At 35.7% G+C, this 13,958-nt stretch overlaps 2 protein-coding genes across 4 annotated transcripts in view; both read right to left on the reverse strand.

The window, feature by feature from the left end:
- Stk3 (serine/threonine kinase 3) overlaps positions 1-13,958 on the reverse strand; it is a 319,544-nt gene that overhangs the window by 127,967 nt on the left and 177,619 nt on the right. The window lies entirely within an intron of this gene.
- The window catches only part of LOC147824078 (uncharacterized), a 53,933-nt gene continuing 39,975 nt past the window's right edge, over positions 1-13,958 (reverse strand). The window contains exon 2 of the mRNA XM_087190735.1: positions 1-13,958. This exon is cut by the window's right edge and continues 38,187 nt beyond it. The gene's annotated coding sequence lies outside the window, so the exon portion shown is untranslated.

Genomic DNA, 13,958 nt, shown 5'->3' on the forward strand with positions numbered 1-13,958 from the left:
TTTAATGTACATTAATTTAATGTCCATTTTCCTTAATTCATAAAGAAGACAGAGGTAGTAATACTACAAATACTACAGTAACATTTAGAAACTAAGTGTTTTTTGTTGTTGTTGTGGTTGTTGTTGTTGTTGTTTTGGTACCAGGGATGGAACTTGGGGCCCTGCGCTGCAAGGCAGACGGCACCACTGTGCTAAATCCCTCACCCAGAAACTAAGTTTTTAAAAAATCATTGAAAAAGGCTAATCACAGCTATGGTTAAAACTTCTGTTCATATATAAAGAAAACACTAAAATTATAGGTAAAGTTATAAAGATAATATATTCTAGGTATATCAATTTCAATGTATTCCTCACATAAGATAAAGCTGGTGTATTCTCTGAATTTGCATTAACTGAATAAAAGCTACTTATAAGAACTTCAGGGTCACATAATTTCCACAGTAAAGTATATATAAGAAGTTATTCAGTTCAATCTTCTTATTTTACAGTAAAACTATCTAAAATTCAGGGAGGTTAAGAGACTTAAAAACAAAATTTCATAATATAAAAGTGTTGTCACTTAAACTGGAAAAGTATTCCACTGCTATTATCATGTTTCAAGAAGCAAAGTGCTAAAGTACAAGTAAATGTGGTTAATAAATCTAAACGAACACCTCTAAGAGGACAGCAGAGATGAATGATTATTCTACTATTGATGTATAAATCTGCCAAGTCTTTTCTTATATTTCCAAGCACAAGCAAGTTTTAAGCTTCTGAGATAAGGCAAAGACAAAAAAGATCTTAAATCTACTACAACCACATCTGGGATAGTTGATAAAAGTTGAGCATTCAAATAAATTTAAATGAGAGAAAGACAATTCAATGAAAAAGAGATAGTCTTTTTAACAAATGTTGTTAGAAGACTGGATATGCACATGCAAATAAAAAAGCAGATGGATTTCCATGATACAACATATAGAAAAATTAACTCAAAAGGATCAAAGACAAGTGGATGGTGTGCACTATTAATCTTAGCACTCTGGAAGGCTGAGGCACAAGTTCAAGACAAGGCTCCACAACTTAGTGACTTAGTGAGATCCTGTCTAAACATAAGTTTGTTTTTTTTTAATTTGAGGGGAGGGGCTAGCAATACAGCTCAGTGCAAAGGTCAAGGGTTCAATCTACAGTACCCTCCCCAATCAAAGACTTAATTGTAAGAGCTAAAACTATAAAACTCCTAGAAGGAAACAAAGGAGGAAAGCTTCATGACATTGAATGTGCCAATGGTTTCTTGACTAGAAGAAGAGTCCAGGAAATTAAAAAAAAAAAAAAATAGGTAAAGGCCAGGGATTTAGCTCAGTGGCATCATGCCTGCCTCGCAAGCGTAAGGTCCTGAGTTTGATCCTGGTAACTGCCCCCCCCAAAACTAGGTAAACTAGACCATTAAAATTATAAAATTTATGCATTAAAAGACATTATCAAAATATGAAAGGAAATTCACAGATGGAGAATACATTTACAAATCATATACAAAACAACAGCATAAAGAACTCCTACAACAAAACTACAAACAACCTAATTTGTTACATGAGCCAAGGAATTGAATAAACATTTCTCTAAAGAAGCTATGCAAGTGGCCAATGAGGTCATGAAAAGATACTCAACGTCACTACTCTTTAGAAAAATATAAATTGAACAACAAAAACATATTATTTCATGCTCTACAGGATAGCAAAAGAAAAAGAAAAAGGAAAGGGGTAAAGTAAATGGGAAAAGAGAAGGGAAAGGGAGGAGGAGTGAAGAGGGGAAGAGAGGGGAGAGGAGGGGAGGGGAGGGGAAGGGAAGGACAGGACAGGACAAAATGTGGGCAAGGATGTAGAGTAACTAAACCTCTGTGCTGCTGTTACAAATGCAAATGGTAGTCACTATAGAAAAAACAGTATGCTGATTCAGGGAGGGAGGGAGGGGGACAGGGGGAGAGGGACAGAGAGAGAGAAGGAGAGGGAGAGAGAGAGAGACAGAGAGAGAGAGAGAGAGAGAGAAAGAGAGAGAGACCATATGACCCAACAATCCCACTTCTGTGTATATACCCAAAAGAATTTTTTAGAAAGGGACTAGAACAGATATTTGTATGCTGATGTTTGCAGTAGCATATTCATAATAATCAAATAGTGGAACCTATCCATGTGTTCACTGACAGATGAATGGATATACAAAATGTGGCATAAAGTGGAATGCTACTAAGCCATAAAAAAGAAAATTTTGACACAGGCTACAATATTGGTGAACCTTAAAGACATTATGTTAAGTGAAATAAGCCAGTGGCAAAAACACAAACATTTTATTATTCCTCCTAAATGAGGATTTAGAGTAGGCAAATTCATGAAGACAGAGAAAAACACTGCAAGGAGCTGGGAGAAAGAGAATAGGTAGTCAGAGTTCAGTGGGCATGGGGGTTCAGCAGGGGAAGATGAAAAGGTCCTAGAGATGGATAGTAGTAATTGTTGCATAGAAATGTAAACATACTTGATACCACAGAACTGTACTTTAAAATGGCTAAAATGGTGAATTTTATGTTGTTTACATTCTACTATATAAAGAATGTGTGAATGAGGGAAAATATAAAGTAATAATCAAGTTCAGAAATATTTGCCTACTACAGAAGAGCACAGTATTAGATATTATACAGAGCTTAAAGACATAGCAGAAAACAAAGTCACTGTCCTTAAGAAACCTCTAACCCAGTGTAGTGATAAAGACCAAACAGTAAAATATCTACAGCATAGTAAAATAGTAAAAAAAAAATTATATAGGGCATAAAGAAGAAAGGTCATTCTCATCAGAGGAACAGCAAAGGAGAAAGGAAGGGAGTGAAATATGGCTGCTGAGAAGAGTAAAGAGCAAGCAGATTTACCCTGTAAAGACTTGGGAAGGTAACATGAAAAGGGGATTAAAGAATATACACTTCCACACCAAACAGTCTGGTCTAGAAGAAAGTATTCAAGTGAAAGTTTTTTAGTGAGAGGAGGAGGAGTGTTGTGTTTAGGTTGTTTTAGGTTGTTTTTACTTTTAATCAGAGTATATCTATGAGCCAAGATGTAACTCAAAAACCAAAACAAACCTGGGGACACCCTAAACATGGAATATAAAAGTCAGTTAGGGACTAGTATAGTGTACAATTCCCAACAAAAGTAATAAAAAGTTCAAACTAGGATGATATCTGTAGGAGTAAAATAGAAGAAATGAAGCAGGGGAGACTTCAAAGAACGAACCGTACATGTTAACAATATTGTTTGGTAGGAATAGAGAAAAGAAAAGTGAAAGGTTACATTCAAGAAATAAAATTCATGAAATAAAAACCAGACATCTCAATTGTAAGAGATTCTAGCAGTCTAACATTTCACTGTATCATTGCGTAGTTTGGCTTCATTTGGTTTGAGATGAGGTCTCCATGTTGCCAGGGCTGGCCCTGAACTCTCGATCCTCCAGCCTAAGCCTCCCTAGCAGCTGGTATTGTAGGTGTACCTCACCACAGCTGGCCATATCATTCTTTTGAATGTCCTCAGAATAAGCAGCTATTAACTACAATGTATTATCACTGGTTTCTAATTTGTGAGGTGATCAAACAAACTTTACACGGGCACAGGAATAAAGACTCAATATTCAAGTTTGTTGATGGTAGAATAAAAGTTAATCTCTTTACCAGCATAAACATCATCTTTCAAAAACGGTAAATCCTTTAATAGATGAGAACATTCTTGCACATATAATATTATATCTATGACAGTCCTTCAAAAGCAAGATAGCCAGTATTATAAAGCAATAAGCATCTTTCAATCCAACAAGTATTTATAAAGCCATTTTCTGTGTTCAGACGATGCTTCAATTTAGAAGTGACCACCTGAGGGGCCACAGGGCAAACAGCAACAGTGGGTTCGTTTTGTTTATACAACATCAATCTCACATTCCCACAAGGCAAGAATCTGCAGGAATTAGGCTGATTTAATCCAGGATGTATATTCTCCCTTTGCATGGACCTCCTTTTAACCTACTCAATCAGCTACTTCACCTGATGGTTCCTTTAAGTATTTGATTTTGTAAGCCCTGCTTTTACAGGTTTTAAAATAGCATACACATTTCAGATCCACACAGCTCACGGTAAACTTGTGGGAGAAAAGAAAAGGAAGAAAAGAAAAGAAAAGAGAAAAGAACAGAATATACATGAAAGCAACAGCAAACAATGGAGTGTCAGAACATGAAACTCTTCTTATAAATGACTTAATCTCAGACTCACACTTGAATTAGAACCTAATAAACCTTCGAGAATGAACAAAACAGAGTTAACAGCAGCTGCTGGAAAAGGCACACAAATCCACCTGCTACTTCAAATTACAGAATAAAAATAAATTTTAACTCTCATCTCTACAAAACAGTTCAAAGGCCCTACATAAGTCCTTATACAGACTGACCTCAAACTGCAAGTAAATGATACTAGATTGTCTAGATAAATGTTGTTTCTCTGCACTTCTGTTACAAATTGGTGGATAACAACTCAGTGATTTATGTCCTTGAAGCTAGTGCTCTCCTTTGAACTTTGAACCAATAAGCTGCAGTCTTATCTTCAGATAATCTTAACATATAAGGTTCACCTCAGCAGTAGCTATTAGAAAGCCAAGGATAAAAAGCTTAACTCTTAACTCTTATTTACCCACTACTATCATAAAATGAAGCTAAAATGTCACATTCTATGCTCAAACAAGCTTGAACACTGAGCATACAGTTCAAACAAATGTTTTTATATATGATCTACCCGAATATCTCTAAGAAAACCAACAACCTTTTATATGCATTTTTAATGTTAAAAAACCAGTAATAAATTTTCTTACATTTTACTATGTTCAACTACTTTAACCTAATCATGACTCACAGAGGTTCTGCTTAAGAATCTCCAGTTTTTGTACAAGTTGATTAATAATAAGCCCCTTGCTGTAGAAAGTTTTAGCCATCAGTGGCTAGTCTTGGACTAACAATTCACTCCCTTACCACCAACCAGATCACAGACACACATTACAGCCATATAATTTATCTTATCTCTAACACCATTTTGATTGAAGAATGTTAGCATAATAAATTATATGATTATCCTGTGTTTGTGTCTACACAATGTGTTGCTTAACTACATATTGAACCTCTGATTACATTTTGAAAAGAACTTCCCTGATCACAAGTAATCTTAAAAAGCCAAGAAGTAGAAGTGACTCAAAACAACTAGTTACTGTCATACTTAGAATTTCATGCCTTGGACTCGAAGAGTGCCCAGAAGATGTGGAAAAAGCTTGAGCTGAGAAGCTACAATGCTTGAACTTTATTATCTTAGGGGAATGAGTCAACAGATATGTCTGAAAGTTTTGTGAATATACAGAAGCAATAAGCATGCCAGAGTCACAAAGAAATCCAAGCCATTATTTAAGAACCCCAGGTACATGAGCAAAAGGTTATCTTCATAACAAATAAGTGAGATAAAAGATGAGAAAGCACTTTATAAAACTACAAAGAACTAAACCTAGCTGTTTCCTGATAGCAAGCATAATACACACGGAGCAAGTGACAAAGTCAACTAAAAAATAACTTATGAAAAAGAAATTTTAAGTAATAAATTTTTAAATACTCCTACAAATGAGAAAGCAAACAATACAATGCCATGAAGCCAACACTGGACCTGAGTCTGATCTGGGTTCGAAATCATCCTCCAATTGTACAGCTTCAGCTATTTTGTGTTTTCTTATAAGTGATGAGGTCAGATTAGATGTTTATCAGGTTCCACTTTATATATAAAAATACTCTGGAACTCTGATCTTGTAGCAATCTATAAGTAAAATTCTAGCTAGACAAATAATAAATTAGAAAGATGATGGAGGAGGGGAAGAAGGATAAAGACCTCTGGATGTTAACATAAATACAGTCTTAAATTTTGTTACTCCTTCCTCAAACACAAATATAAAATATACAGAGGTTCTGAAGAGAACAGCAGTCTGAAGTGAAACTTGCTCCAAGATTCTGTAGGAAGCACACGCTAAAGTATCAGAATAAGAACTTACAACTCACAACTCACTCCATTCCCAGAACTTCCATATCATTAAATAACTTGACCAATAAAGCCCAATTTGCCAACTGAGAAGGTGAATTCAGAGAAGAGGTGCACTTGGCGCCCTGCCCTCACTGTATGTGGAAAGCAGTGATCATACTGGACAGGGCAGATATAGAACATTCCCATTGTTATAATGTTCTTCTGGATCACCTACTACTTTAGATCTAAGTTCCAGGCTATAGAAAATACAGGGAATAGAGGAAAAGCTAACAAGTTTACATTAATGCAAATCCAGATTCTAGATCCTATCACAAAATATTTTTTAAAAGAGGTCCCAAGTAGTCAATGTCAATATAGTCAATGTCACAAAGGGGGAAAAAAATGTGTGAGAGTGGGGGGGGGTGTTGCTGATGATGTGTCAAATGAAAAATTGTGAATAATTATGAATGTAAACTAGATAGTAGATGATGTTACAAAAACCTTAATTTTCTTAGATGTATATTCTTATTCTTCAAGGCTGCACACAAAAGTAAATGTTCAAAAGCGAAACATCAAACAGTTCAAAAAAATTAATGCAGACAGGAAAGCAAGAGAGGGGAAAGACTGGATGGGTGGATGGATGAATAGATAGATACTCAATATAATCACAAGAGTCCTGAAAAGTAGAAGAGGGAGGCAGAGGAAGAAAGTCAAAGAGAGATGTGACTATGGAAGAAGAATGGTCTACTTTGAAGCATTCTTCAAATGCAGCTGCTTTGAAGTTGATAGAAGTCCGCCATAAGCTAAGAAATGTGGGCAGCCTTTTCAAGCAGGAAGGAACAAAGAAACAAATTCTCCCCTAGAGACTAGAAAGAACGGCAGCCCTCCCTACACTTCAATTTTAGCCCAGTAAGATCTGTGTTGGACTTCTAACCTACAGAGTCAGAAGATAATTAACTTGTGCTGTATAAACATTAAATATGTGGTAATTCGTTACAGCAAAAATAGGAAACATAATAAAGACAGATAGAGGTGGGCAGAGAAGAGGACTGAGAGAGGAGGAAGTTGTTATCCAGAAATGGGCAAGGTAAGGCTAGTATGGTAATGCTACAGTGCCATGAGGATGTGTTCTCCACTTTCTGGGTTACCTCATGGTCTAAGATGACTATTTAAGCATGAGATACCATAGCCTCACTCCAAATACCAAGAAGGTAAGTGGGAGAACAGCAAAATAGTACCAGTCAATTTGTTTACCAAATCTCTCTAAAAATCCAACACAATGCTTTGCTTCTTAAGTGTTCTAAATACACTGTACTTTGAAAGCTCTTTTCCAGGGGCTTCAAAACCCCCTGGAATTTCCTTGGAGTGTCTTTGTTATACTAATAGAGTAACTTAGGGTAAGGCCCTCTATAGGTTTGGAAACGGTGGCTGGTCATGGGAAGAACCATCATGTGATTGAAGTATTAGTATTTCCAGCTGCATAGCCCCTAGGACAGGGATGCTAGAGACTGAGTTCACACATATGATCAATGATTTAACCAACCATGCCTATTTGGGGGTGGGGCGTTGTTTTTGTTTTTTGTTTTTTGGCCAGGGATCAAACTCGGGACCTTGAGCTTGTGAGGAAGGCACCAGAACCACTGAGCTAAATCCCTAGCCCTACCATGCCTATTTTTAATGAAACACCAATAAAAATTCTGTATACTGAGGCTTACTGGAGCCTCCTAGTTGGTGCACATATTCATGTGTCAGGTGAGGCATCTTCAGAAGGAGAGGGCATGGAAGCTCTGTGTCTTTTTCCAGACAATGCTATGTGAGTCTGTTTGGCTGGTACTTCTGATCATAAGTATGGTGCTTTCCTGAGTTCTTCAGTCATTCTAGTGAATTATCGAACCTAAGGGACATTGAAGGCCAGGTGAATATACAGCCAATTAGTCAGAAGTACTGTATGAGTAACCTGGGCGACCCTGAAGTATAGCTGGCATCTGAAATAAAAGCAGACATCCATGTTACAGACTGTGCCCTCAAGTCCATGGGATCTTGGCTAACTCCAGAGGATTAGCTGCAGAATTGGGATGAAACAATACCATAATATAGGTGGCATTCAAATATACCAAAACAGTGAAATTAATACTCAAATTCATAAAAGAAGTAGTGCTTAGACATAGGAGAAGAATGATGTTTCTCAACTGCTTTTCTCTACAGTTGTGGTTCTCACAGTGTAGTTCATCGACTCTCTCTAAATGTGATTTCAGGGATTCATCAGGTCAAACCTATTTTCATATAACACTAAGACATTCTTTTCCTTTTTCTTTTAATTGATATTTGCACTAAAGATGCAAAATCAATAATAGGTAAAACTGCTGGCACCCTAACACCAATCAAGGCAATAGAACCAAACTCTAGTGATGGTAATCTCCGCTGTCACACTTTCACAGATTTTAAAAGAAATGATACTTTCAATTAAAAATATCCTTGATGAAAAAACAATACGCCAGGTGTTGTGGTACAAGCCTATAGTCCCAGCTATTCGGGGGAATGAGGCACAAAGATCAGGAGTTGAGCTCAGGAGTTCAGGGCGAGCCTGACCTTGTCTCTTAAGGGGGGAAAAAACCAAACAGGTGGAAGAGAAGGAATTCATTTTGCCAAATGATAATGTTTGATTAAGCATTTTTAAGTACTTTGTGTGATCAAATGGGAATATGCATTGTTATGGCTTGTGTGCCCCCGCCCCAAAGCTTCATGCAGTCATAGGGGGTGCTCTGCAGAGGTGGCTGGATCTAGAGTGTGTGGTGCTGGGATCAAGAGTATGTGATGACTAAATCAGTTCACTGATTGGTTTGGCATAGTTCTGGCTAGGATTAAGGGTGTGAGTGCTGTACCCAACCTATGACAGTAAGCCTTCATAAAGCATAAGGGACAGAAAGAGGGCTAATGTGCTCTCACCTGTCTGCTTGCCATAGACTGATTCTCCTCTGCAATGCCCCTGTGCCATGCCACCCTGCCTTGGAGCCAGCCAATTATGGACTGAAACCTCTACAAACTGTGAGCCAAAATAAACTCTTACTCCTTTAACTTTGGGTGTCAGGTATTTTATCCCAGCAATGAACAAAGTAACTATGTCTACCCAATACCAGAATACAGTGAATTGTCTCCAGGAAAAGTATATATATGATTAACTTGCAAGGTAACCCACAGCTTGTTTCATGAAACATCTTTTTTAAATGGAAAACTGACAGAGAAACTTTGATTACTTAAATCTGGGTATCTAACAGATATATTCTCAAATATGAACTACATGGGCCTATCACAGGAAGGAAAACAAATGCTTTTTATGTCAGGATTTCAAATAATGATCCCCTTTTTCAAAAATTTTTATCTGCCATCATGAACTTACCAGCTTCCCAATACTCAGAAACTTTACTGAGGCTGCTAATGACAGTGAAAAATATAATTTTTTGATACTGCATAATGTCAAAATTTGGAAGATCTATATATAACAATGCTTTCCAAATGACAAATGTGCAGCCTTACATAATCACATTAGTTAAGATCTATTCAAAATACAAGACAGAAAAATGGATTTTAATACAACAAAATAGGAAAACTCCTAAGGTCTCAGATTATAAAGCTGGTATTAACCTTTAAGAAACTATCACTGTTGAGTTTTGGTGTATCAAAAAAGAATGTCCATAATTATCAGGGGGAAAAAAACCCTTAAAATTCTTCTCTCCCTTATTCAACTACATATCTGTGTTAAGCTAGATTTTTTTCATACACCTTAGTCAAAATAATGGGTTGCAATAGAAACAAATAAGGAAATTCAACTGTATTCTTCTAAGCCCACTTCTTATTACTTTTTCTGAACATAGTATTTTTTTCTTAAAAATACACTTCTTAGGTTAAGACAATATAATTGTTAGTTTTAATAAACACATATTTTTAATTTTCTCATTTTAATTTATAGCATAATAATACTGATAAAATCCACATAAATAAAAGTTATTTGGGTCCTCGACTTTTACAAGTAGAAAGAGATGCTGAACCAAGATGTCAGAAAATCACAATTTTAGGATAAGGACAAATTACAGAAACTAATAGGAATTTTTTCTTCTATTTGACTTAATGTTTACCAACAGCAGTACCACAAAGGTATTGTGCTTTACAATAGTCCATTCTGTTCTTTACTACATTAAGATACTTTTTGCTTATTTGGGATGCTAACATAGTTTTATTTGGCTGTCATTTAAACCATGAAATTTTTATTTCAGCTATTTAAATAAAGTGTTTCACCTGGGATATGATAAAGTATATAATTTAACTCTGTATTAACTCTATAGGAAACAATGGATCATAAACATTTTCATATTATGAAAGACCAAAATGAATGTAAGACTATATAGAATAAGAATAGTTCAATCATTAAAAGCTTAGAAAAACTAGGAACACTTGATACAAAAATTTCAATAAAACAGGTTGAAATATAAGGCTGATGACTAATTGGCCTATACATGCCAAAAAACTTAAAGGAAGACAAAATGTTAGAAATAATTGATATATGGAAAGGAAGAAAGAAATCTGCTGTTGTTAAGAAGCATAAGCCTCAGGGAGGAAAAAGGCTGGAGCTACTAAAAACTAGCAGCTAAAAAGAAACCAGCAGAAAAGAAATCTATCAAAGAAGAAAAGAAACCTGCTGCATAAACTTTTTAAAACTGTTTACTTCATAAAGTAGATCACACAAGCTTGGATGGCTTATTTTGAATAATGACCCGATCAAAGAATCGGTGAGAAACACGAAGGAGGGGAGAAATAATTGATACACATTAGCCAGACTAACTCATATATTATCAAAACAATTTCAAAAGCATGATAAAATTGAAAAGAAAAGTATACCAGAGCTTTAAAAGGCAAAAGGAGCAACACCACTTCCATCTAAAGGAGCAATCTGGAATGTATCAAAATGCTTCAAAATGGAAAAGGGGATCCTGAACAAGAGACTCATAAAATGTTACTTATAATAACCTGAGCCTATGATTAGGGAAATAAACTAATCCTAGTCAGCAGCTTTTTCATCTGGTATGAGAGTTTCTAGGACTAATTTAAGATTATGAAACACTATTAAAAGATCAAAATAGTATAAGCAATATCAGTGGTTTCATTTTAACCACTATGGAACAATAATTCAAGTCAATCCAAAGTAAATCAAGAGCATCCGTATCTGCTATCAAGATCACTGTTATCATTTGTAGAGCCCAGGGCAAGAAAACAAAGCCCAGAGCTTATAGTTTAATTACCTTCTTTGCCCACTTGATGCCTAGAATCCCAGCCCACGATTCCTGGAATATTTTCGAAAACATGTCTTAGCTCTATTCCAGTGCTCCCACCACCACAGGCAAGCACTCAATAGCCACCTCTTGTCTATCACTATTTTGGTGCAGTCTGCCCTCATGAGACAATCTTAGGAAAGATGCTTGCACAGGATCAGGACCATTTACAAAGGGAATTCTGGGGTCCTAGGTAGGCAGAACATGATCTAGCATGGAAAGCTGTAGCCTCTGACAGAAGATGTAGCACAGCAGAGCAAGGCCAATGCAGGACTCTTCTAAAATACAATCTCTGGGCAAAGACTACAGGTACTTGGATCTAACACCTATGACTGACAAGCTATTCTCAAAGTTATCATTTGGTGGCCAATAAATACATTAAAAAACATTCAACATCTCTGGCCATTAGATAAATGCAAATTAAAACTACAGTGAGATACTATCTTACCCCAGAAAGACTGGCTATTATCAAAAAATCAAATAATAACAAATGCCAGTGAGGATGCATGAAAAAAGGAACTCTTCTATATCATTGGTAGGAATGTAAACTAGTACAACCACTATAGAAATGAGTGTGGAGATTCCTCAAAAAATTAAAAATAGAAATTCCATTTGACCTAGCTATCCCCCTTCTAGGCATCTTCCCAAAAGAGTTAAAGTCATCATATTACAGGGATACATCCATCCTTATGTTTTTAACAGAACAATTTATAATAGCTAGAACTTGGAAACACGGTATATGTCTATCAACAGATGAATGGATTAAAAAAGTGGTATTTGTATACAATGGAGTACTACTTTGCCATAAAGAAAGACAAATGAGGCATTTGTAGATAAATGGATGCAACTTGAGCCTATAATATTAGCTGAAATAAGGCATACACACAAGCTTAAATACTGTATCATTTCTCTATATGAGAAACTTAAAATATACATTATATATTCTTTATCATATATTATATATATTATTTTTCCTATATATGATAAATAGGAAGTATGGAGAAGTCCACGTAATTCCTCCAAATCTACTGAGTTATTTCAAAAATATTTTAATATATGCCAATTTGTTTCATTTATACTATTAGTCTTAGTTCATTGAAAAGAAAGTTTTGTGCTTATAAGCAGATGCTTACACAAAGACTTAGGAAATGAAAATTAATACAAAGAACTAAGTTAAACAAGCAAAGGTCAACACAGAGCTCTTGTGATTGAATTAAGATAAAGCAATAAACTAGTCCTAAAATAACAACAGTGTCATGCAATAAATGAGGTTCTGGTCCAAGAACAGTACAATGCTCAGTACACCCAGTTTAATAAAAACACTATTAGTACAAATAAAGCAGAGTAAATTAGGATTAAGAAAAATTAAAGCTGCTTAAAGCAAAAGATATGACTAACATAAAAGAAACAATAATTGAAAATGTAGACAGTCTATAATAAAAAAAGACATATAGAAAGAAAATAGAACTCAGGAATTCAGTGTGAAAGTTTAAGAGTAAGGTAGAAATTTTTAGAAAAAAAAAAGGTCAATGTAGTCCTTCAATCTTGCCTTAGGAATATTTAATACATTCATCAAAAATGATTCTCAAGTAAATCATCAAATTCAATCAACAATTAATGAAAATGGTAAAAATTTTCATGTATGTATCAGTTTCTAACTCCATTATTCATTAACCAAGCCCTGTGAAGAACAAGCAAGCACCCACTCAATTCCAAACCCTAGGCTAGTGGTTCTTGGCACAATTTGCATAACAGAACCAGCTGGGAAGTTAGTTTTATATTACTGATGCTCTGGACCTAGCCCAAAGAATCTGGATGGAACCTAGGGCTGTGTATGTGCCTGTTTGTTTAAATCTCCTAAATGAGTATATCCAGAGTCAAAAATTAGGGAATGAAGCAAACAATATATAGTCAAAATATCTATTTCCAAATCTCTAGTACATTAAGCACAAATCTGGGGCTACTGTGAAAATATATGATTTTTGGAGACTGAAAGTTCATAAACGGAGAAAGGGAAGAAACTACAAAAACTAATTGAAGGGCAAGCTTAGTCAACAACCACCAATTGTATTTTGTATCTATATTTTATGTTTTATCAAAAAGTCCATCAATTAGAAAGTCACTGCCACTAAAAACTGTATATAACTTCTATTCTAGGAAGCTAGGCAGTGTATATGTATTTTTTCTCTATTTTTCCCATTACATACATATAATCAACCATAAGATCTGAAAGGAAGAGAGAAGGCAAACAAGCTAGGGATCTTGGAACCCATGAAGCATCAGCAGTGAACTCTCTAGATTTTCTTTTTCCCTCATATAACTTAGAACAGAACACTCTAACAATTTAAAAATCTCAACAAAGGCTTGTTCTCTCTGGCCAAAAGTCCAGGAAAGAAGCAGCCTAGCAAGAAAAATCTTTACAGGAGTCTCATTCTACTTCAGACAGCAGCATGAGGGTGGAGGTTGGGGCTGTAGCTCCAACCCAACCATGTCAGAAAGGCTGAATGGGCAGGCTAAAATCTCTACTTTCATGAGACTCAACTTCCTGCCATGGTGTGGTCGGAAAATACCAAGTAGGGCACTTAGAC

Source organism: Heterocephalus glaber, unplaced genomic scaffold (genome assembly GCF_053883595.1).
Source record: "Heterocephalus glaber isolate CG9 unplaced genomic scaffold, H.glaber_assembly_v1.0 deba00001555, whole genome shotgun sequence".
NCBI classification, from domain to species: domain Eukaryota; kingdom Metazoa; phylum Chordata; class Mammalia; order Rodentia; family Bathyergidae; genus Heterocephalus; species Heterocephalus glaber.